The sequence below is a fragment of the Pseudophryne corroboree genome, chromosome 4, assembly GCF_028390025.1.
Source record: "Pseudophryne corroboree isolate aPseCor3 chromosome 4, aPseCor3.hap2, whole genome shotgun sequence".
NCBI lineage: Eukaryota > Metazoa > Chordata > Amphibia > Anura > Myobatrachidae > Pseudophryne > Pseudophryne corroboree.
The window spans coordinates 512002820-512028983 of record NC_086447.1 but is presented as its reverse complement, the minus strand read 5'-3'; the positions used below and the strand labels follow the sequence as shown (position 1 = coordinate 512028983).

At 49.6% G+C, this 26164-nt stretch overlaps 1 protein-coding gene across 1 annotated transcript in view; it reads left to right on the top strand.

Annotated features, from left to right (window-relative positions):
- The first annotated feature begins 11134 nt into the window (after window positions 1–11134).
- The window catches only part of MCM9 (minichromosome maintenance 9 homologous recombination repair factor), a 266670-nt gene continuing 251640 nt past the window's right edge, over window positions 11135–26164 (top strand). The window contains exon 1 of the mRNA XM_063917226.1: window positions 11135–11249. The gene's annotated coding sequence lies outside the window, so the exon portion shown is untranslated. The remainder of the gene's footprint in view (window positions 11250–26164) is intronic.

Below are 26164 nucleotides of genomic sequence, written 5' to 3'. Positions count from 1 at the left end.
TATACAAATGCCCCCACAGTGCCAGGTATACAAATGCCCCCACAGTGCCAGGTAAACAATTGCCCCCACAGTGCCAGGTATACAAATGCCCCTACAGTGCCAGGTATACAAATGCCCCCACAGTGCCAGGTAAACAATTGCCCCCACAGTGCCAGGTATACAAATGCCCCCACAGTGCCAGGTATACAAATGCCCCCACAGTGCCAGGTAAACAATTGCCCCCACAGTGCCAGGTATACAAATGCCCCCACAGTGCCAGGTATACAAATGCCCCCACAGTGCCAGGTAAACAATTGCCCCCACAGTGCCAGGTATACAAATGCCCCACAGTGCCAGCCAATTGCCCCCACAGTGCCAGATATACAATTGTCCCCACCGCAGCCAGTGCTGCAGCTACTTACCGCTGCTGCACTGCTACTGCTGCTGCTGCTCCTCCGGGCTGTGAGGGACGGGGGTGAATCAGGAGAGCAGAGCGCCCGCCAGCGCGGCTGTGTCTGGTGCTGCGGCAGCTTCGTTCAAACCAGCCGCCGGTTCGTGAGCCAATCAGAGCTCGCGGACCGGCGGCTTCTGATTGGCTGCCGGTCCGTGAGCTCTGATTGGCTCACGAACCGGCGGCTGGTTTGAACGAAGCCGCCGCAGCACCAGACACAGCCGCGCTGGCGGGCGCTCTGCTCTCCTCTCCTGACAGCTGAGACATGCTGCCGCCGGACTGAGCGGCAGCGTGTCTCAGTGACCGCTGGACCGGCCCAAGTGGCCATCAGCCCTTCTGGCATTTGCCAGAAGTGCCAGATGGCCAGTCCGGCCCTGTATGTAGACTTACCCGCCGCGGCCTTGGATATCCACTTATCCAGTTCATCTCCAAAAAGGGCCTCACCTGTGAATGGTAGGTTTTCCATGCCTTTCCTGGAATCCGCATCTGCAGTCCACTAGTGTAGCCACAAGCCCCTGCGTGCTGACACTGCCATGGCAGTGGTGCGTGCGTTGAGCAAACCAATTTCCTTTATGGCTTCCACCATAAAGTTAGCAGAGTCTTGAATATGCTGCAGGAGTAAAACTATCTCCCCCATGGGTAAGGTATCCAATTCGTCAATTAGGTTACCTCACCACTTTGCAATGGCTTTAGTGATCCATGCACAAGCAATAGTGGGTCTCTGGGCCACCCCAGCAGCAGTGTATAAAGATTTGAGAGTGTTCTCAATCTTGCGATCAGCTGTGTCCTTTAAGGGTGCTGCCCCATGAACAGGTAAGACTATCTTACGTGACAACCTAGATACCGATGCGTACACAATCTGCGGGTTTTCCCATTAGAGGAAAGGGAAAGGATGTAATTAATCTTTTAGGGATCTGAATTTTTTTGTCAGGGTTAGCCCAAGTTTCTTCAAACAGGGCATTCAATTCCTTTGATGCAGGAAAAGTAGCTGAGGATTTCTTTTTTACATTAAAATAAGATTCCTCCTCTACCTCCTCCGTCTTATCAGGAATGTGCAGGACATTTATGATATGCTCTATCAGGGCCTGTATTCCTTGTGACAGGACCGCATCCCCCCACACTCGCATCCACTTCACCCTCCTCTGGATCTGATGTATCATTATCACTATCATCCTGCATGAGCTGGGCCAGAGTACGCTTTTGTGGGCAAATGGCTGGGGTTTGAAACGCTGGTATGGGAACTGAATCTCTATTCATCAGGTCATCCATAGACTGTTTTAAGAATTGCGTCTCTTTCTCATTATGGGATAATTTAGTAAAAATATTAGATATCATCCCTTTAATGGAAGCTAACCATGGGGGTTCTGCCCCACTAGCCTGAGCATGTGCACTATCCTGAGTACAGGGTAGTGAGTCCAGGGCCGGTTCTAAGAGTTGTGGCGCCCCGGGCAAAATATGGGGGCGTGGCTTCAATTGGGGGCGTGGTCACGACGCTGCAATAAAATAAATAAATAAATAAAAAGAATACTTACCATCCCCGTTCCTGATCCAGACCCCCTCCGCCTGCGGCACCGCTCTTCTCCCCTCTCTCTTCTCTTCGATCTATAGGAGAGACGTTATTACGTCTCTCCCATAGAACAGCATAGACACTAGAGGTCAATTATGACCCCTAGTGTCTGTGCCACTATGCTGTGCGGTGCGCGATGACGTCATCGCGCATCGCACAGCAAAGGTCCTCTACACGAAGGGAAACTAGACCGTAGCGTCTAGTTTCCCTTCATGGAGAGGACCTTTGCTGTGCGGTGCGCGATGACGTCATCGCGCACCGCACAACTAAGGTCCTCTCAATGAAGGGAAACTAGACGCTATGCGTCTGGTTCCCTTCAAAGCGGGGGGGCACAGCAGGGCACTGCGGGGGGCACAGTGGCGGATCTTGCCCTGGTGCGGCGCCCTCCGGATGGCGCCGGCGCCCTCCGGAAGGCGGCGCCCCGGGCAAAAGTACTGCTTGCCCGTGGCAAGAACCGCCACTGACTGAGTCTACGGGAGAGGAAAGACACTCAGCTGTGCAGGAAACACAGTCCCTGGACACGGTAACGTGAAGGGACACACACACACACACACACACACACACACACACACACACACACACACACGGTGAAAACACAGTTTAACCCACACAGAGCCTTCAGGGAGACACAGAAATTGGAGCCAGCCACACAGCGCCCTTGTAGCCAACTAAAACTTAGCTGGGTCGCCACACTAAGTCCCTTAATAGGGTTTAGTATACTACAAACCTTTCCCCCTTTCTAAGACCCCCTGGTACCACTGAGGAGACGTGGAGTCTTTGTGGAGGTGCTACGCTTCCCTGTGATTCCTGTCAGTGTAAGCTGCAGAGGGAAAATAACGCTGATGAGCTGCTGGATCCGCTCATAATGGTGCTGGGCTTCCCGCTTTTTTATACTGGCCTGAGGTAATTTTTATGCCTAACAGAGGGTTAAAACCCTTGTTAGGTATGACAGCCAGTGTGGGTATGCATTGGTGGCTCAGCACGCCCCTCACAGTGGGACACACTAAACTGTATATCCTCCTGAGCCCCCTTGAGCGCAGCCTGCGCTCAGAGCTGCGCTCCTACCCTTGTGCCGCAATTCCCGCCGGTGACCCGCTAACCAGGATGCCGGTGCTGTACTCACCACTCTTCTATCTTCTGGCTCTGTTAGGGGTGGCGGAGTGCTGCAGGAGGGTACGCTCGCCGTGTTGGGGCTTGCGAATGACTCCCTCAGGAGCTCAGTGTCCTGTCAGCGGAGAAACGGGACCATTAACTCTTTAGGAAGTTGGGCCATTCTCCCCCTAAGTCCCACAAAGCAGGAAGTCTGTTGCCAATCAGACCTGCCTGAAAACAAACAGAAAATAAATGCAGAAAACTCTTCAGGAGCTTCCCTAAGCGTGACCAGCTTCTCCGGGCACATTTTCTAAACTGAGTCTGGTAGGAGGGGCATAGAGGGAGGAGCCTCATTATTGGGGGCATAGAGGGAGGTGCACACTATTGATTTCTTAAAGTGCCCAAAGCTCCTAGTGGACCCGTCTATACCCCATGGTACTAATGTGGACTGTATCCTATCCATTTTTTGGTTTTGAAAATCCAGTGCATAATCAAAATACAATCTACAAAACTACAGGATGCTATAATAATAACTCCTGCTGTATAACAATTAAATAGTATCAGTGTGAGAACACAATACTGAATGAATAGAAACAGAGTTGTAACATGAAAGGTTACATGTGCAGGTTGCTACAATTGTAACAATAACACACACACAGACTGTACAGGCAAAATAGCCCTTTATTAAAAGGAATTAAAGATTCACAGTAAATAACATTGACCAAATATTTTAATAGTTTTTATCAACACATTCTGTCTCTTTATACACTGTATTTTAATATTTCACAACTCTTGCTATCATTTTAATGCATATCAATAATAAAAAAAATCTCATTTATGTGGTGAGGGACAGGATTCCCTTGTGTTTGCCAGATATTTTATGACTGGAAGCCACAAGCACTGGTTTGCCTATACAAATGACTAAATAAATTCAACAGCACCCAGTTTGGGAACCACTGAGCTATGTTACTAATCTATCGACTGTGCGGAATTCACCCTGGTTTTTCCAGAGTTTCTGCATTGTTATAAGTCATACCTCCCAACAAGAACCTCTCCAGGAGGGACACAATGCTCTGCTCCTGGACTTTTCTCCTAATGTATGATTGTCGCCAGTAGCGTATCTTGCCACGGGCAAGCAGGACTTTTGCCCGGGGCGCTGCCACCTTCCGGAGGGCGCCGCACCATGGCAAGATCCGCTACTGTGCTCCCCACTGTGTCCGCTGTGCCCCCCGCTGTGTCTGCTGTGTCCCCCGCTGTGAAGGGAACTAGACGCTACCCGTCTAGTTTCCCTTCGTGGAGAGAACCTTTGCTGTGCGGTGCGCAATGACGTCATCGTGCACCGCACAGCATTGTGGGACTGACACAGACGCTAGGGGTCATAATTGACCTCTAGTGTCTGTCTATGCTGTGCTATGGGAGAGACGTCATGACGTCTCTCCCATAGATTCGAGGAGAGGAGCGGCGCCGGCGGAGGTCTGCAGCAGTCAGGAATCAGGAACGGGGATAGTAAGTATAAAAAAATTTTTTTGTGTAAGCGGCGCTACACCTACAGGGGGCACAAATGGGGGCACAACTCTACAGGGGGCGTAACTGACCACGCCCCCTGTATGAAGCCACACCCCTCTTTTCCGCCCGGGGCGCCAAAAGGGCTAGAACCGGCCCTGATTGTCGCCAGGGTCGGACTGGCCCACAGAGGTACCAGGGAAACCACCGGTAGGCCCCACTGCCTGAGTGCCCACTCCTTCCTCTAGGGATCAGGTTCCAGACTGTGCACTTGTATTATACATGGTAGATATGTTGCATTACACTGCACTAAACTATTGTGTATTTCAAGCCTCTGTAGAGGCTGGCCACACCCCCTTTGTAAGCTGGCCACACCCTTAAGTATGGGCCCCTATTACTGCATTCCCCCGGTGGGCCCTTCATGCCCCAGTACGACACTGATTGTCGCCACCTGTTTTGAACAGGTTAATGGATAAGAAAGGTGCTTCAGCACAGGTGATGGCAATTAGAAATTAATAGGGAAGTCCAGAAGCAGAGCGTTCTGTCCCTACTGGAGAGGGTCATGTTGGGAGGCATGTGATATAAGTAGTCCTATTACACATTTTAAAAAATAAGAATTTACTCACCGGTAATTCTATTTCTCGTAGTCCGTAGTGGATGCTGGGGACTCCGTCAGGACTATGGGGAATAGCGGCTCCGCAGGAGACAGGGCACAAAATTTAAAAGTTTGACCACTAGGTGGTGTGTACTGGCTCCTCCCCCTATGACATTCCTCCAAGCCTCAGTTAGGATACTGTGCCCGGACGAGCGTACACAATAAGGAAGGATTTTGAATCCCGGGTAAGACTCATACCAGCCACACCAATCACACCGTACAACTTGTGATCTGAACCCAGTTAACAGTATGATAACGTAGGAGCCTCTGAAAAGATGGCTCACAACAATAAACAACCCGATTTTTTTGTAACAATAACTATGTACAAGTATTGCAGACAATCCGCACTTGGGATGGGCGCCCAGCATCCACTACAGACTACGAGAAATAGAATTACCGGTGAGTAAATTCTTATTTTCTCTGACGTCCTAGTGGATGCTGGGGACTCCGTCAGGACCATGGGGATTATACCAAAGCTCCCAAACGGGCGGGAGAGTGCGGATGACTCTGCAGCACCGAATGAGAGAACTCCAGGTCCTCCTTAGCCAGGGTATCAAATTTGTAGAATTTTACAAACGTGTTCTCCCCTGACCACGTAGCTGCTCGGCAGAGTTGTAATGCCGAGACCCCTCGGGCAGCCGCCCAAGATGAGCCCACCTTCCTTGTGGAGTGGGCATTGACAGATTTAGGCTGTGGCAGGCCTGCCACAGAATGTGCCAGTTGAATTGTGCTACAAATCCAACGAGCAATCGTCTGCTTAGAAGCAGGAGCACCCAGCTTGTTGGGTGCATACAGTATAAACAGCGAGTCAGATTTTCTGACTCCAGCCGTCCTTGAAATATATATTTTCAATGCTCTGACAACGTCCAGCAACTTGGAATCCTCCAAATCGCTAGTAGCCGCAGGCACCACAATAGGCTGGTTCAGGTGAAACGCTGATACCACCTTAGGCAGAAAATGAGGACGCGTCCTCAATTCTGCCCTGTCCGAATGGAAAATCAGATATGGGCTTTTATACGATAAAGCCGCCAATTCCGACACTCTCCTGGCTGAAGCCAGGGCCAGTAGCATGGTTACTTTCCATGTAAGATATTTCAAATCTACCGATTTGAGTGGCTCAAACCAATGGGATTTGTTTGAACCTTAATGGACCCTAATTTGAGGCCCATAGATAATCCTGTTTGCAGGAAATGTAGGAATCGACCCAGTTGAAATTCCTCTGTCGGGGCCTTCCTGGCCTCACACCATGCAACATATTTTCTCCAAATGCGGTGATAATGTTGTGCAGTCACCTCCTTCCTGGCTTTGACCAGGGTAGGGATGACCTCTTCCGGAATGCCTTTTTCCCTTAGGATCCAGCGTTCAACCGCCATGCCGTCAAACGCAGCCGCGGTAAGTCTTGGAATAGACACGGTCCCTGCTGAAGCAGATCCCTTCTTAGAGGTAGAGGCCACGGATCTTCCGTGAGCATCTCCTGAAGTTCCGGGTACCAAGTCCTTCTTGGCCAGTCCGGAGCCACTAGTATCGTTCTTACTCCCCTTTGCCGTATAATTCTCAGTACCTTGGGTATGAGAGGCAGAGGAGGGAACACATACACTGACTGGTACACCCATGGTGTTACCAGAGCGTCCACAGCTATTGCCTGAGGGTCTCTTGACCTGGCGCAATACCTGTCCAGTTTTTTGTTGAGGCGGGACGCCATCATGTCCACCATTGGTCTTTCCCAATGGACTACAATCATGTGGAAGACTTCTGGATGAAGTCCCCACTCTCCCGGGTGAAGATCGTGTCTGCTGAGGAAGTCTGCTTCCCAGTTGTCCACTCCCGGGATGAACACTGCTGACAGTGCTATCACATGATTTTCCGCCCAGCGAAGAATCCTTGCAGCTTCTGCCATTGCCCTCCTGCTTCTTGTGCCGCCCTGTCTGTTTACGTGGGCGACTGCCGTGATGTTGTCCGACTGGATCAACACCGGCTGACCCTGAAGCTGAGGTTTTGCCAGGCTTAGAGCATTGTAGATTGCTCTTAGTTCCAGTATATTTATGTGAAGAGACGTTTCCAGGCTTGACCACACGCCCTGGAAGTTTCTTCCTTGTGTGACCGCTCCCCAGCCTCTCAGGCTGGCATCCGTGGTCACTAGGACCCAGTTCTGTATGCCGAATCTGCGGCCCTCTAACAGATGAGCACTCTGCAACCACCATAGCAGAGAGACCCTTGTCCTTGTCGACAATTTTATCCGCTGATGCATCTGCAGATGCGATCCGGACCATTTGTCTAGCAGATCCCACTGAAAAATTCGTGCATGGAATCTGCCGAATGGAATCGCTTCGTAAGAAGCCACCATTTTTCCCAGGACTCTTGTGCATTGATGCACAGACACTGTCCCTGGTTTTAGGAGGTTCCTGACGAGTTCGGATAACTCCCTGGCTTTCTCCTCCGGAAGAAATACCTTTTTCTGAACAGTGTCCAGAATCATCCCTAGGAACAGCAGACGTGTCGTCGGGATCAGTTGGGATTTTGGAAAATTCAGAATCCACCCGTGCTGTTGGAGCACTACTTGAGTTAGTGCTACTCCGACCTCCAGCTGTTCTCTGGATCTTGCCCTTATCAGGAGATCGTCCAAGTAAGGGATAATTAATACGCCTTCTCTTCGAAGAAGGATCATCATTTCGGCCATTACCTTGGTAAAGACCCTGGGTGCCGTGGACAATCCAAACGGCAGCGTCTGAAACTGATAATGACAGTTTTGTACCACGAACCTGAGGTACCCTTGGTGTGAAGGGCAAATTGGGACATGAAGGTAAGCATCCTTGATGTCCAAGGACACCATAAAATCCCCTTCTTCCAGATTCGCTATCACTGCTCTGAGTGACTCCATCTTGAACTTGAATTTTTGTATGTACAGGTTCAGAGATTTCAGATTTAGAATAGGTCTTACCGAGCCGTCCGGCTTCGGTACCACAAATAGCGTGGAGTAATACCCCTTTCCCTGTTGTAGAAGGGGTACCTTGATTATCACCTGCTGAGAATACAGCTTGTGAATGGCTTCCAATACCATCGCCCTGTCTGAGGGAGACGTTGGCAAAGCAGATTTTAGGAACCGGCGAGGGGGAGACTTCTCGAATTCCAACCTGTAACCCTGAGATACTACCTGCAGGATCCAGGGGTCCACCTGCGAGTGAGCCCACTGTGCGCTGAAATTATTGAGGCGACCCCCCACCGCCCCTGAGTCCGCTTGTAAGGTCCCAGCGTCATGCTGAGGCCTTTGCAGAAGCCGGGGAGGACTTCTGCTCCTGGGAAGGGGCTGCTTGCTGCAGTCTCTTACCCTTTCCTTTGCCTCGGGGCAAATATGAATGTCCTTTTGCTCGCTTGTTCTTATAGGAACGAAAGGACTGCGGCTGAAAAGACTGCGTCTTTTTCTGCTGGGAGGGGACTTGAGGTAAAAAGGTGGACTTCCCGGCTGTTGCCGTGGCTACCAAATCCGATAGACCGACCCCAAATAATTCCTCCCCTTTATACGGCAATACTTCCCTATGCCGTTTGGAATCCGCATCGCCTGACCACTGTCGTGTCCATAGACTTCTTCTTGGACATCGCACTTACTCTTGATGCCAGAGTGCAGATATCCCTCTGTGCATCTCGCATATAAAGGAATGCATCCTTTAATTGCTCTATAGTCAATAAAATACTGTCCCTATCCAGGGTATCAATATTTTCAGTCAGGGAATCCGACCAAGCCACCCCAGCACTGCACATCCAGGCTGAGGCGATTGCTGGTCGCAGTATAACACCAGTATGTGTGTATATACTTTTCAGAGTATTTTCCAGCCTCCTATCAGCTGGATCCTTGAGGGCGGCCGTATCAGGAGACGGTAACGCCACTTGTTTGGATAAACGTGTGAGCGCCTTGTCCACCCTAGGGGGTGTTTCCCAGCGCGCCCTAACCTCTGGCGGGAAAGGGTATAACGCCAATAACTTCTTTGAAATTAGCAGTTTTTTATCAGGGGTAACCCACGCTTCATCACACACGTCATTCAATTCCTCTGATTCAGGAAAAACTACAGGTAGTTTTTTCAGACCCCACATAATACCCCTTTTTGTGGTACTTGCAGTATCAGAGATATGCAAAGCCTCCTTCATTGCCGTGATCATATAACGTGTGGCCCTACTGGAAAATACGTTCGTTTCTTCACCGTCGACACTAGATTCGGTGTCTGGGTCTGTGTCGACCGACTGAGGCAAAGGGCGTTTTACAGCCCCTGACGGTGTTTGAGACGCCTGTACAGGTACTAACTGGTTTGCCGGTCGTCTCATGTCGTCAACCGACTTTTGCAGCGTGCTGACATTATCACGTAATTCCATAAACAAAGCCATCCATTCCGGTGTCGACTCCCTAGGGGGTGACATCACCATTACCGGCAATTGCTCCGCCTGCACACCAACATCGTCCTCATACATGTCGACACACACGTACCGACACACAGCAGACACACAGGGAATGCTCTGATAGAAGACAGGACCCCACTAGCCCTTTGGGGAGACAGAGGGAGAGTTTGCCAGCACACACCAAAGCGCTATAATTATATAGGAACAACCTTATATAAGTGTTGTTTCCTTATAGCTGCTTAAATATATATAATATCGCCAAAAAATGCCCCCCCTCTCTGTTTTTTACCCTGTTTCTGTAGTGCAGTGCAGGGGAGAGCCTGGGAGCCTTCCTAGCAGCGGAGCTGTGTAGGAAAATGGCGCTGTGTGCTGAGGAGATAGGCCCCGCCCCCTATTCCGGCGGGCTCTTCTCCCGGTTTTTCTGAGACCTGGCAGGGGTGAAATACATCCATATAGCCTCATGGACTATATGTGATGTATTCTTTTTAGCCAGAAAGGTATTAACATTGCTGCCCAGGGCGCCCCCCCCAGCGCCCTGCACCCTCAGTGACCGCCGGTGTGAAGTGTGCCTGAGCGCAATGGCGCACAGCTGCAGTGCTGTGCGCTACCTCATGAAGACTGAAAAGCCTTCAGCCGCCGGTTTCTGGACCTCTTCTTACTTCGGCATCTGCAAGGGGGTCGGCGGCGCGGCTCCGGTGACCCATCCAGGCTGTACCTGTGATCGTCCCTCTGGAGCTAGTGTCCAGTAGCCTAAGAAGCAAATCCATCCTGCACGCAGGTGAGTTCACTTCTTCTCCCCTAGGTCCCTCGTTGCAGTGAGCCTGTTGCCAGCAGGACTCACTGAAAATAATAAAACTATCAAAACTTTTACTCTAAGCAGCTCTTTATGAGAGCCACCTAGATTGCACCCTGCTCGGACGGGCACAAAAACCTAACTGAGGCTTGGAGGAGGGTCATAGGGGGAGGAGCCAGTACACACCACCTAGTGGTCAAACTTTTAAATTTTGTGCCCTGTCTCCTGCGGAGCCGCTATTCCCCATGGTCCTGACGGAGTCCCCAGCATCCACTAGGACGTCAGAGAAAAATAAGTAACCAATAGAAAAACAAAGTTGCCAACTTTAATTTTCAGGAACACTTGGCTGTTCAGCCAATCATTCTGGTGTTCAGAGCCATCAGCCAATCATATTCCTCACAGCGTCTTTCAGCCTCACTGCCCAGGGAGAGAAATCCATCCCCTACTATCATTCACGTGTCGATATAAACACGGAATCACAGGACAGCCGGGGAGAATTGTATCATGTTCCGCCATGCTTGATGCGGGCAGCAGTTACTGGTATTTTATGCGAAACATGTAGTAGACATATGTTTTGCTAACAACATTTATTTTGCATCAGCCGAATCATATGTTGAAAATAATATCCTTTCAATTTTTCTTACCCGTATTCCTTCTATCAACCACTTCTGTGTTTGCCAACTTTAGAAATGGCGCTAACAAGCAAATGAGACTTGAACCGCAGACATGAGGCGCAGGCGCAGTAGAGCAGCGCGCCTGTACTATCAGCATACAGTGTGAGAGAGCAGCTGCCTAGTATGATGAGTGACATTGCAGCGGGCGGGTAAGTGCTGTCACCTGGCTGCGTTTACGAGTTCATTTTACATTCTTCTCTCAAAGTCAAACAGCTTCCATGCGTGTGTAACGAAGAGGTGTGCCATGGCTGGGCTACTGTATATGTATGCGTTTCAAATATTCACTCAAACTAATGTTTTCATGTTGTAAGTCACTGCGAGGGTCTACTAATGATATGTTTTATAACATTGTATTTCTCATGCAGAAAGCACGCGTGCTGGCAGGTCTGCAGGGATGTGGGTAGTAAGCATACAGAGGGGGTTATCCAGGTTGGATTGCAGTTTCTACTAAAAAGCAAAATCTGCAATCCTTTTTATCGCATGCAGGGAGTCGACCAGGGCAAGGCCGCCTAGCATGCTAATTGGCGGCCAGCGATATGATCGCAAAATAATTGCGATCACATCGCTGAAGCAAAAATGATTGACCCCAGCATCCATCCGCAGCTAGCCTCGGAAGTGCCTCCCCTCACGACGCCCACCGATGTCACTCAAAGTGTGATCGCACTATGGGCGGGATGTATTAACATACATCGCCGCCCCTCGCCGGTTACCGCAGCGATGTTGATCGCATATGTACTAACATATGCGATCAACATCGCGATGCGGTGACGGAGGCCCCCCGCGATACCTGTTAGGTGGTCTGCGGGGGGTCTCCGTCACCTCCCCGGGGTCCCCACACTGGCTAGATGCCGGGAAGCAGCAGCAGGCTGCCCCCGGCACCTCCTCCCCCCCCCCTGCAGCCGGAAGGACGTCCGGCTGCGTTGCTAGGGGGAGGACACTACCTTCCGGGTCCAGGGCAGCCTGGAGGAAGGTAAGCCAGGGGGAAGGGGGGACGGTGTCGGCGGGTTGCGGCGGTCGGCAAAAAGAAGCCCATAGGCTTCTATAGGGTTTCGCCATCCAGAGATGGCGAAACCCTGGACGCCGAAAACGCTGCGGTAGGGTCTTAGTAAATATGAAAATGCGGTAAAACCCCCGTTTTCGGGGGTTTTACCGCATTTTTGCTTTAGTACATCCCGCCCTGTGACTGCTAGCGCATGTACTGTGCAGCCGCAGCGCATGTGCACGTTGGAGAAAATTGCTTGTTTGCAACTTTCTCTAAACTGCGATCCAACCTGAATAACCCCCAGAGACACTACATGCCAGTAAACTGTTCCGTGAAGGCATATACAGATGTGTCCTCATACGACCAGCGTATCAGCACTAATGGCGTAAGACACTTGTTGTGACATAGATGCTGCGCCACAGATAGCTAGTGGTTTTTGTTTTTTTTTCCACCGCAGTCACATACCAACAGATTTGTAGTGTACATTGGGGCAGATGTATTAAGCCTGGAGAAGTGATAAAGCAGTGATAAATGCAAGGTGATAACGCACCAGCCAATGAGCTCATAGCTGTAAATTTACATATTGGAGCTGATTGGCTGGTGCATTATCACCTTGCGTTACTCACTGCTTTATCACTTCTTTTGCCTTCTCCAGCCTCAATACATCTGCCCCAAAGTACTTACGGCTCCATCTAATAACAAGTTATAAGGGATTTTAGGGAGAGTGTCTGACGTCCGCTCCGGCCCCCATCAGCTGGATTCAATCGCAATGTAAGAGTAAGTCCTGGGCTGCGCAGAGACTGCACAAACTGATTTTTAGCAGCTCTGCTAACACATAGGAACACACACTTACAAAGCGAAAATACACTCCCCCCTGTAGGCGGCGACTATCTGCTCGCAGGGCAGCAAAAAACGCAGCCCAGCGATCAGATCTGAATTAGGCCCAGAATACAGGAAGCCCCTTTCCTCCTGCTCCCTGCTAGGGAATGGGATGGCTATTCACTACTTGCTGCTTTATTAACACTATTGCTTACTGCAAGCGGCTCATTGTTAAATACACTATGGGGGTCATTCCGAGTTGTTCGCTCGTTGCCGATTTTCACTATACTGCGATTAGTCACTTACTGCGCATGCGCAAGGTTCACAGAGCGCATGCGCTTAGTTATTTTACACAAAAGTTAGGTATTTTACTCACGGCATAACAAAGCTTTTTAATCGTTCTGGTGATCGTAGTGTGATTGACAGGAAGTGGGTGTTTCTGGGCGGAAACTGGCCGTTTTCTGGGAGTGTGCGAAAAAAACGCTGGCGTTTCTGGGGAAAAACGCGGGAGTGTCTGAAGAAACGGGGGAGTGTCTGGGCGAACGCTGGGTGTGTTTGTGATGTCAAACTAGGAACAAAACTGACTGAACTGATCGCAATGTAGGAGTAAGTCTGGAGCTACTCAGAAACTGCTAAGAAATTTCTATTCGCAATTCTGCTAATCTTTCGTTCGCAATTCTGCTATGCTAAGATACACTCCCAGAGGGCGGCGGCTTAGCGTGTGCAATGCTGCTAAAAGCAGCTAGCGAGCGAACAACTCGGAATGAGGCCCTATATTGTGGGCAAAATAAAACTCGGTAAATGGGATCCTTAATGCTGTATTTAATTTAAATAAATAAATAAATAATAGAGAAAGCTTTCCATATTTCTCTTACGTCCTAGAGGATGCTGGGGACTCCGTAAGGACCATGGGGTATAGACGGGCTCTGCAGGAGACATGGGCACTCTAAAGACTTTAGGATAGAATGGGTGTGCACTGGCTCCTCCCTCTATGCCCCTCCTCCAGACCTCAGTTAGATCCTGTGCCCAGAGGAGACTGGATGCACTGCAGGGGAGCTCTCCTGAGTTTCTCTGAAAAATAATTTTGTTAGGTTTTTTATTTTCAGGGAGCACTGCTGGCAACAAGCTCCCTGCATCGTGGGACTGAGGGGAGAGAAACAGACCTACTTAAATGATAGGCTCTGCTTCTTAGGCTACTGGACACCATTAGCTCCAGAGGGAGTCGGAACGCAGGTCTCACCCTCGCCGTTCGTCCCGGATCCGCGCCGCCGTCCTCCTCACAGAGCCGGAAGATAGAAGCCGGGTGAGTATGAGAAGAAAGAAGACTTCAAAGGCGGCAGAAGACTTCACGATCTTCACTGAGGTAACGCGCAGCAGTAACGCTGCGCGCCATTGCTCCCACACAGATCACACACAACAGGCACTGTACGGGTGCAGGGCGCAGGGGGGGCGCCCTGGGCAGCATTATTTACCTCAAGGGACACTGGCATATAAAATAGATACTGCAGAGGCAGTATATTAATAAACCCCTGCCAGTATAAACAATTTGAGCGGGACCGAAGCCCTCCGGTGAGGGGGCGGGGCTTGATCCTTCCAGCACTAACCAGCTCCATTTTCTCCACAGCACACTGCAGAAGCTGGCTCCCCGGACTCTCCCCTGCTGAACACGGTTACAGAGGGCATAAAAGAGGGGGGGGGGGCACATGTAATTGGCGCAGTGAAGTGTATATATATATATATATATATATATATATATATATATATATATATAATATTACTATAAAAGCGCTGTACTACTGGGATTTTATTCCAGTCCGGTGGCGCTGGGTGTGTGCTGGCATACTCTCTCTCTGTCTCTCCAAAGGGCCTTATTGGGGGAACTGTCTCCATATAGATATATCCCTGAGTGTGTGGGGGTTGTCGGTACGTGTGTGTCGGCATGTCTGAAGCGGAAAGGCTCATCTAAGGAGGAGGTGGAGCAGATGATTGTGGTGTCTCCGGCGGCAACGCCGACACCTGATTGATTGGACATGTGGAATGTTTTAAATGCAAATATGACTTTATTACATAAAAGATTGGACAAAGCTGAGTCCAGGGAAAAAGCAGGGAGTCAATCCATGGCTTTAACTGTGTCACAGGGCCCTTCAGGGTCTCAAAAACGTCCCCTATCCCAAATAGCAGACACTGATACCGACACGGATTCTAACTCCAGTGTCGACTACGATGACGCAAGGTTACACCCAAGGGTGACCAAAAGTATTCATTATATGATTATTGCAATAAAAGATGTTTTGCATATCACAGATGACCCCTCTGTCCCTGACACGAGGGTACACATGTTTAAGGAAAAGAAACCTGAGGTAACATTTCCCCCATCTCATGAGCTGAACGCATTATTTGAAAAAGCTTGGGAAACTCCAGACAAAAGACTGCAGATTCCCAAAAGAATTCTTATGGCGTATCCTTTCCCTGCACAGGACAGGGTACGGTGGGAATCCTCGTCCAGGGTGGACAAGGGCTTTAACGCGCTTATCCAAGAAGGTGGCACTACCGTCTCCAATACACATACGGGTGCTTTGCTCAGACCGGCAATAGCATCAGCTTGGGTTTGTAGTGCGGTAGCAGCTTGGACAGATACCTTGTCAGCTGATATTGATACCCTAGAGAGGGATACCAATTTGTTGACCTTAGGTCACATCAAAGACGCAGTCTTATATATGAGAGACGCTCAGAGAGACGTCGGGCTACTAGGTTCAAGGGAAAAGAATGCCTGTTACGGCCAGTTCCCAGGAATAGAAGTCCTCCCCGGCTTCTACTTAATCCACTGCATGACGCTGGGGCTCCACTGAAGGAGTCCGCACCGGTGGGGGCACGTCTTCGACTCTTCAGACACGTCGGGGGTCAGTCGGACGTGGATCCTTGGACGATGGTAATAGTATCCCAAGGCTACAAGCTGGAATTCGAAGACGTGCCTCCTCGCCGATTCTTCAAATCGGCTTTACCAACTTCTCCCCCAGAGAGGGAGATAGTTTTAGCTACAATTCAAAAGCTGTATCAACAGCAAGTGATTATCAAGGTTCCCCATATACATCAGGGAAAAGGGTACTATTCAACCCTATTTGTGGTCCCGAAACCGGATGGCTTGGTCAGACCCATTCTAAATTTAAAATCCCTGAACCTGTACTTAAAAAGGTTCAAGTTCAAGATGGAATCGCTCAGGGCAGTTATCTCCAGCCTGGAAGGGGGGGATTTTATGGTGTCACTAGACATAAAGGATGCATACCTTCATGTACCCATATATCCTCATCAGGCATACCTGAGATTCGCTGTACAGGACTGTCATTACCAGTTTCAGACGTTGCCGTTTGGGCTTTCCACGGCCCCGAGGGTGTTCACCCAGGTAATGGCGGAAATTATGGTGCTCCTGCGCAGGCAAGGATTCACAATTATCCCGTACTTGGACGATCTCCTGATAAAAGCGAGATCAAAGGAACAGTTGCAGAAAAGTGTGTCGCTCTCCCTGCGAGTACTACAGCAACATGGCTGGATTCTAAATCTACCAAAGTCACAGTTGGTTCCAATGACTCGGCTGTCTTTCTTAGTCATGATTCTGGACACAGAACAAAAGAGGGTTTTTCTCCCGATGGAAAAAGCCCAGGAACTCCAGAACATGGTCAGAGACCTGTTAAAACCGAAAAGAGTGTCAGTCCATCAATGCACTCGAGTACTGGGAAAAATGGTGGCGACCTACGAGGCCATCCCCTTCGGCAGGTTTCATGCGAGGACTTTTCAGTGGGACCTTCTGGACAAGTGGTCCGGGTCCCACCTTCAAATTCATCAGAAAATAACCCTGTCCCCCAGGGCCAGGGTGTCTCTCCTGTGGTGGCTGCAGAGTGCTCACCTTCTAGAGGGTCGCAGGTTCGGCATTCAGGACTGGGTTCTGGTGACCACGGACGCGAGCCTCCGAGGATGGGGAGCAGTCACACAAGGAAGGAATTTTCAGGGACAGTGGTATCAACATACTGGAATTGAGGGCCATATACAACGGCCTACGACAAGCGGAGAATATTCTTCGCGACCTACCAGTTCTGATTCAATCAGAAAACGTCACAGCCGTGGCTCATGTAAACCGCCAAGGCGGGACAAGGAGCAGAGTGGCAATGGCGGAAGCCACCAGGATTTTGCGCTGGGCAGAAAATCACGTAAGCACTCTGTCCGCAGTATTCATTCCGGGAGTGGACAACTGGGAAGCAGACTTCCTCAGCAGACACGATCTCCATCCAGGAGGTGGGGACTTCATCAAGAAGTTTTTGCAGAAATAACAAGTCTTTGGGGACTTCCTCAAATAGACATGATGGTGTCACGCCTCAACAAGAAGCTTCGGAGGTATTGTGCCAGGTCAAGGGACCCTCAGGTAGTAGCGGCGGATGCCCTGGTGACACCATGGGTGTTTCAGTCGACCTGTGTTCCATCCTCTTCCTCTCAGCTCAAAAATATTGAGAATCGTAAGACGAAAAAGAGTGCAGACAATACTCATTGTTCCAGATTGGCCTCGAAGGGCCTGGTATTCAGATCTTCAGGAACTGCTCACAGAAGATCCTTGGCCTCTTCCTCTCAGGGAGGACCTGTGGCAGCAGGGGCCCTGCGTGTTCCAAAACTTACCGCGGTTACGTTTGACGGCATGGCGGTTGAACACCGAATCCTAGCTGGGAAGGGTATTCCGGAAGAAGTCATCCCTACTCTGATAAAGGCTAGGAAGGAGGTGACGGCGAAACATTATCACCGTATCTGGAGGAAGTATGTTTCTTGGTGTGAAGCCAAGACTGCTCCTACAGAAGATTTCCATTTGGGCCGGTTTCTCCACTTTCTACAGACAGGAGTGGATATGGGCCTAAAGTTAGGCTCCATTAAGGTACAGATTTCGGCCCTATCTGTATTCTTCCAGAAAGAATTAGCTTCTCTCCCAGAAGTCCAGACTTTTGTAAAGGGAGTGCTACACATCCAGCCCCCTTTTGTGTCACCATGGGACCTTAACGGGGTGTTACAGTTCCTAAAATCTCACTGGTTTGAGCCTCTTCAAACGGTGGAGTTAAAGTTTCTCACTTGGAGGGTGGTCATGTTGTTGGCCTTGGCATCTGCAAGGCGGGTGTCCGAATTGGTGGCCTTGTCTCATAAGAGCCCCTATCTAATTTTCCATGTGGATAGAGCAGAGTTGAGGACTCATCCTCAATTTTAACCTAAGGTGGTGTCATCGTTTCATATGAACCAACCTATTGTGGTGCCTGTGGCTACGGGAGACTTGGAGGATTCCAAATCTCTTGATGTAGTCAGGACCTTAAAAATTTATGTAGCCAGGACGGCTCAGATTAGGAAAACAGAAGCTCTGTTTGTCCTGTTTGCGGCAACAAGGTTGGTGCTCCTGCTTCTAAGCAGACTATTGCTCGCTGGATCTGTAACACGATTCAGCAGGCTCATTCTACGGCTGGATTGCCGGTACCAAATTCGGTAAAGCTCAATTCCACTAGGAAGGTGGGCTCTTCTTGGGCGGCTGCCCGAGGCGTCTCGGCTTTACAGCTTTGCCGAGCGGCTACTTGGTCAGGTTCAAACACTTTTGCAAAATTCTAGAAATTTGATACCCTGGCTGATGAGGACCTCGTTTGCTCAATCGGTGCTGCAGAGTCATCCGCACTCTCCCGCCCGGTTTGGAGCTTTGGTATAATCCCCATGGTCCTTACGGAGTCCCCAGCATCCTCTAGGACGTAAGAGAAAATAAGATTTTAAACCTACCGGTAAATCTTTTTCTCCTAGTCCGTAGAGGATGCTGGGCGCCCGTCCCAGTGCGGACAAAATTCTGCAAGACTTGTATATAGTTGTTGCTTACATAAGGGTTATGTTACAGTTAAGATCAGTCGTTGGCTGATACTGTTTTGTTCATACTGTTAACTGGTTACGTATATATTCCAGGTTATACGGTGTGGATGGTGTGGGCTGGTATGAATCTTGCCCTTAGATTAACAAAAATCCTTTCCTCGTACTGTCCGTCTCATCTGGGCACAGTTTCTCTAACTGAGGTCTGGAGGAGTGGCATAGAGGGAGGAGCCAGTGCACACCCATTCTATCCTAAAGTCTTTAGAGTGCCCATGTCTCCTGCGGAGCCCGTCTATACCCCATGGTCCTTACGGAGTCCCCAGCATCCTCTACGGACTAGGAGAAAAAGATTTACCGGTAGATCTAAATCTTATTTTTTTGTCAATCAATTATGGTCCTATTTATATAAAGACGTGCTGGAACAGTCCTGCAATAAAGGACTGTCCCAGTGAGGAGTTTGTTTACATTTTTAACATTATTGAAAGATTGCACAGTGCCTATATTGCATGTGCAGGTAATGGCTCAGACTCACCTATGGTCACTTCACACTGTGTGCTGGAGCCTGGGCCGAACCTTTCAAATATATAAATAATAAGAATTTACTTACCGATAATTCTATTTCTCGTAGTCCGTAGTGGATGCTGGGGACTCCGTAAGGACCATGGGGAATAGCGGCTCCGCAGGAGACAGGGCACAAAAGTAAAAGCTTTAGGATCAGGTGGTGTGCACTGGCTCCTCCCCCTATGACCCTCCTCCAAGCCTCAGTTAGGATACTGTGCCCGGACGAGCGTACACAATAAGGAAGGATTTTGAATCCCGGGTAAGACTCATACCAGCCACACCAATCGCACTGTACAACCTGTGATCTGAACCCAGTTAACAGCATGATAACAGCGGAGCCTCTGAAAAGATGGCTCACAACAATAATAACCCGTTTTAGTTAACAATAACTATGTACAAGTATTGCAGACAATCCGCACTTGGGATGGGCGCCCAGCATCCACTACGGACTACGAGAAATAGAATTATCGGTAAGTAAATTCTTATTTTCTCTGACGTCCTAAGTGGATGCTGGGGACTCCGTAAGGACCATGGGGATTATACCAAAGCTCCCAAACGGGCGGGAGAGTGCGGATGACTCTGCAGCACCGAATGAGAGAACTCCAGGTCCTCCTCAGCCAGGGTATCAAATTTGTAGAATTTTGCAAACGTGTTTGCCCCTGACCAAGTAGCAGCTCGGCAAAGTTGTAAAGCCGAGACCCCTCGGGCAGCCGCCCAAGATGAGCCCACCTTCCTTGTGGAATGGGCATTTACATATTTTGGCTGTGGCAGGCCTGCCACAGAATGTGCAAGCTGAATTGTACTACACATCCAACTAACAATCGTCTGCTTAGAAGCAAGAGCACCCAGTTTGTTGGGTGCATACAGGATAACAGCAAGTCAGTTTTCCTGACTCCAGCCGTCCTGGAAACATATATTTCTCTATCGTCCTAGTGGATGCTGGGGTTCCTGAAAGGACCATGGGGAATAGCGGCTCCGCAGGAGACAGGGCACAAAAAGTAAAGCTTTACGATCAGGTGGTGTGTACTGGCTCCTCCCCCTATGACCCTCCTCCAAGCCTCAGTTAGATTTTTGTGCCCGGCCGAGAAGGGTGCAATCTAGGTGGCTCTCCTAAAGAGCTGCTTAGAAAAGTTTAGCTTAGGTTTTTTATTTTACAGTGAGTCCTGCTGGCAACAGGATCACTGCAACGAGGGACTTAGGGGAGAAGAAGTGAACTCACCTGCGTGCAGGATGGATTGGCTTCTTGGCTACTGGACATCAGCTCCAGAGGGACGATCACAGGTACAGCCTGGATGGTCACCGGAGCCTTGCCGCCGGCCCCCTTGCAGATGCTGAAGTAAGAAGAGGTCCAGAATCGGCGGCAGAAGACTCCTCAGTCTTCTAAAGGTAGCACACAGCACTGCAGCTGTGCGCCATTTTCCTCTCAGCACACTTCACACGGCAGTCACTGAGGGTGCAGGGCGCTGGGAGGGGGGCGCCCTGGGAGGCAAATGAAAACCTATTTTGGCTAAAAATACCTCACATATAGCCTCCGGAGGCTATATGGAGATATTTAACCCCTGCCAGAATCCGTTAAGAGCGGGAGACGAGGCCGCCGAAAAAGGGGCGGGGCCTATCTCCTCAGCACACAGCGCCATTTTCCCTCACAGAAAGGCTGGAGGGAAGGCTCCCAGGCTCTCCCCTGCACTGCACTACAGAAACAGGGTTAAAACAGAGAGGGGGGGCACTAATTTGGCGTTACAAATATATAATAAAGATGCTATAAGGGAAAACACTTATATAAGGTTGTCCCTATATAATTATAGCGTTTTTGGTGTGTGCTGGCAAACTCTCCCTCTGTCTCTCCAAAGGGCTAGTGGGTCCTGTCCTCTATCAGAGCATTCCCTGTGTGTGTGCTGTGTGTCGGTACGTGTGTGTCGACATGTATGAGGACGATGTTGGTGAGGAGGCGGAGCAATTGCCTGTAATGGTGATGTCACTCTCTAGGGAGTCGACACCGGAATGGATGGCTTATTTAGGGAATTACGTGATAATGTCAACACGCTGCAAGGTCGGTTGACGACATGAGACGGCCGACAAACAATTAGTACCGGTCCAGACGTCTCAAAAACACCGTCAGGGGTTTTAAAACGCCCGTTTACTTTAGTCGGTCGACACAGACACAGACAGGGACACTGAATCCAGTGTCGACGGTGAATAAACAAACGTATTCCTTATTAGGGCCACACGTTAAAGGCAATGAAGGAGGTGTTACATATTTCTGATACTACAAGTACCACAAAAGAGGGTATTATGTGGGATGTGAAAAAACTACCGTAGTTTTTCCTGAATCAGATAAATTAAATGAAGTGTGTGATGATGCGTGGGTTCCCCCCGATAGAAAATTAGGGGCGGTATACCCTTTCCCGCCAGAAGTTAGGGCGCGTTGGGAAACACCCCTTAGGGTGGCTAAGGCGCTCACACGCTTATCAAAACAAGTGGCGGTACCGTCTATAGATAGGGCCGTCCTCAAGGACCAGCTGACAGGAGGCTGGAAAATATCATAAAAAGTATATACACACATACTGGTGTTATACTGCGACCAGCGATCGCCTCAGCCTGGATGTGCAGAGCTGGGGTGGCTTGGTCGGATTCCCTGACTAAAAATATTGATACCCTTGACAGGGACAGTATTTTATTGACTATAGTGCATTTAAAGGATGCATTTCTATATATGCGAGATGCACAGAGGGATATTTGCACTCTGGCATCAAGAGTAAATGCGATGTCCATATCTGCCAGAAGATGTTATGGACACGACAGTGGTCAGGTGATGCAGATTCCAAACGGCACAAAGGTGTATTGCCGTATAAAGGAAGAGGAGTTATTTGGGGTCGGTCCATCGGACCTGGTGGCCACGGCAACTGCTGGAAAATCCACCGTTTTTACCCTAAGTCACATCTCTGCAGAAAAAGACACCGTCTTTTCAGCCTCAGTCCTTTCGTCCCTATAAGATCATATCTGCCCAGGGATAGAGGAAAGGGAAGAAGACTGCAGCAGGCAGCCCATTCCCAGGAACAGAAGCGTTCCACCGCTTCTGACAAGTTCTCAGCATGGCGCTGAGACCGTACAGGACCCCTGGATCCTACAAGTAGTATCCCAGGGGTACAGATTGGAATGTCGAGACGTTTCCCCTTCGCAGGCTCCTGAAGTCTGCTTTACCAAGGTCTCCCTCCGACAAGGAGGCAGTATGGGAAAAAATTCACAAGCTGTATTCCCAGCAGGTGATAATTAAATTACCCCTCCTACTACAAGAAAAGGGGTATTATTCCACACTATATTGTGGTACTGAAGCCAGAAGGCTAGGTGAGACTTATTCTAAAAAATTTTTTGAACACTTACAAAGGTTCAAATCAAGATGGAGTCACTCAGAGCAGTGATAACGAACCAGGAAGAAGGGGACTATATAGTGTCCCGGGACATCAGGGATGCTTACCTCTATGTCCCAAATTTGCCCTTCTCACTAAGGGTACCTCAGGTTCGTGGTGCAGAACTGTCACTATCAGTTTCAGACGCTGCCGTTTGGATTGTCCACGGCACCCCGGGTCTTTACCAAGGTAATGGCCGAAATGATGATTCTTCTTCGAAGAAAAGGCGTCTTAATTATCCCTTACTTGGACGATCTCCTGATAAGGGCATAGTCCAGGGAACAGTTGGAGGTCGGAGTAGCACTATCTCGGATACTGCTACAACAGCACGGGTGGATTCTAAATATTCCAAAATCGCAGCTGATCCCGACGACACGTCTGCTGTGCCTAGGGATGATTCTGGACACAGTCCAGAAAAAGGTGTTTCTCCCGGAAGAGAAAGCCAGGGAGTTATCCGAGCTAGTCGGGAACCTCCTAAAAACAGTGCATCATTGCACAAGGGTCCTGGTAAAAATGGTGGCTTCCTACGAAGCAATTCCATTCGGCAGATTTCACGCAAGAACTTTTCAGTGGGATCTGCTGGACAAATGGTCCGGATCGCATCTTCAGATGCATCAGCGGATAACCCTATATCCAAGGACAAGGGTGTCTCTCCTGTGGTGGTTATAGAGTGCTCATCTTCTAGAGGGCCGCAGATTCGGCATTCAGGATTGGATGCTGGTGACCACGGAGCCCAGCCCGAGAGGCTGGGGAGCAGTCACACAAGGAAAAAATTTCCAGGGAGTGTGATCAAGTCTGGAGACTTTTCTCCACATAAATATACTGGAGCTAAGGGTAAATTTATAATGCTCTAAGCTTAGCAAGACCTCTGCTTCAAGGTCAGCCGGTATTGATCCAGTGGGAAAAACATCACGGCAGTCGCCCACGTAAACAGACAGGGCGACACAAGAAGCAGGAGGGCAATGGCAAAAACTGCAAGGACTTTTCGCTGGGCGGAAAATCATGTGATAGCACTGTCAGCAGTGTTTCATCCCGGGAATGGAAACTGGGAAGCAGACTTCCTCAGCAGGCACGACCTCCACCCGGTAGAGTGGAAACTTCATCGGGAAGTTTTTTCCACATGATTGTAAACCGTTGGGAAATACCAAAGGTGGACATGATGGCGTCCCGTCTGAACAAAAAACGGGACAGGTATTGCGCCAGGTCAAGAGACCCTCAGGCAATAGCTGTGGACGTTCTGGTAACACCGTGGGTGTACCAGTCGGTGTATGTGTTCCCTCCTCTGCTTCTCATACCTAAGGTGCTGAGAATTATAAGACGTAGAGGAGTAAGAACTATACTCATGGCTCCGGATTGGCCAAGAAGGACTTGGTACCCGGAACTTCAAGAGATGCTTACAGAGGTCTTATGGCCTCTGCTGCTAAGAAGGGATTTGCTTCAGCAAGTACCATGTCTGTTCCAAGACTTACCGCAGCTGCGTTTGTCGGCATGGCGGTGGAACGCCGGACCCTAAGGGAAAAAGGCATTCCGGAAGAGGTCATTCCTACCCTGGTCAAAGCCAGAAAGGAGGTGACCGCACAACATTATCACCACATGTGGCGAAAATATGTTGCGTGGTGTGAGGCCAGGATGGCCCCACAAAGAAATTTCAACTCGGTCGTTTCCTGCATTTCCTGCAAACAGGAGTGTCTATGGGCCGCAAATTGGGGTCCATTAAGGTTCAAATTTCGGCCCTGTCGATTTTCTTCCAGAAAGAATTGGCTTCAGTTCCTGAAGTCCAGAAGTTTGTCAAGGGAGTATTGCATATACAACCCCCTTTTGTGCCTCCAGTGGCACTGTGGGATCTCAACGTAGTTCTGGGATTCCTCAAATCACATTGGTTTAAAACCAGTCAAATCTGTGGATTTGAAGCATCTCACATGAAAAGTGACCATGCTCTTGGCCCTGGCCTCGACCAGGCGAGTGTCAAATTGGTGTTTTTTTCTCAAAAAAGCCCATATCTGTTTGTCCATTCGGACAGGGCAGAGCTGCGGACTCGTCCCCAGTTCTCTCCCTAAGGTGGTGTCAGTGTTTCACCTGAACCAGCTTATTGTGGTGCCTTGCACCTACTAGGGACTTGGAGGACTCCAAGTTGCTAGATGTTGTCAGGGCCCTGAAAATATGTTCCAGGACGGCTGGAGTCAGGAAAACTGACTTGCTGTTATCCTGTATGCACCCAACAAACTGGGTGCTCTTGCTTCTAAGCAGACTATTGCTAGTTGGATGTGTAATACAATTCAGCTTGCACATTCTGTGGCAGGCCTGCCACAGCCAAAATATGTAAATGCCCATTCCACAAGGAAGGTGGGCTCATCTTGGGCGGCTGCCCGAGGGGTCTCGGCTTTACAACTTTGCCGAGCGGTTATTTAGTCAGGGGCAAACACGTTTGTAAAATCCTACAAATTTGATACCCTGGCTAAGGAGGACCTGGAGTTCTCTCATTCGGTGCTGCAGAGTCATCCGCACTCTCCCGCCCGTTTGGGAGCTTTGGTATTATCCCCATGGTCCTTTCAGGAACCCCAGCATCCACTAGGACGATAGAGAAAATAAGAATTTACTTACCGATAATTCTATTTCTCGGAGTCCGTAGTGGATGCTGGGCGCCCATCCCAAGTGCGGATTGTCTGCAATACTTGTACATAGTTACAAAAATCGGGTTATTATTGTTGTGAGCCATCTTTTCAGAGGCTCCGCTGTTATCATACTGTTAACTGGGTTCAGATCACAGGTTGTACAGTGTGATTGGTGTGGCTGGTATGAGTCTTACCCGGGATTCAAAATCCTTCCTTATTGTGTACGCTCGTCCGGGCACAGTACCTAACTGAGGCTTGGAGGAGGGTCATAGGGGGAGGAGCCAGTACACACCACCTGATCGTAAAGCTTTACTTTTTGTGCCCTGTCTCCTGCGGAGCCGCTATTCCCCATGGTCCTTTCAGGAACCCCAGCATCCACTACGGACTCCGAGAAATAGAATTATCGGTAAGTAAATTCTTATTTTTCAGGGCCCTGACAACATCTAGCAACTTGGAGTCCTCCAAGTCCCTAGTAGCCGCAGGTACCACAATAAGCTGGTTCAGGTGAAACGCTGACACCACCTTAGGGAGAAACTGGGGACGAGTCCGCAGCTCTGCCCTGTCCGAATGGACAATCAGATATGGGCTTTTGTGAGACAAAGCCGCCAATTCTGACACTCGCCTGGCCGAGGCCAGGGCCAACAGCATGGTCACTTTCCATGTGAGATATTTCAAATCCACAGATTTGAGCGGTTTAAACCAATGTGATTTGAGGAATCCCAGAACTACGTTGAGATCCCACAGTGCCACTGGAGGCACAAAAGGGGGTTGTATATGCAGTACTCCCCTGACAAACTTCTGGACTTCAGGAACTG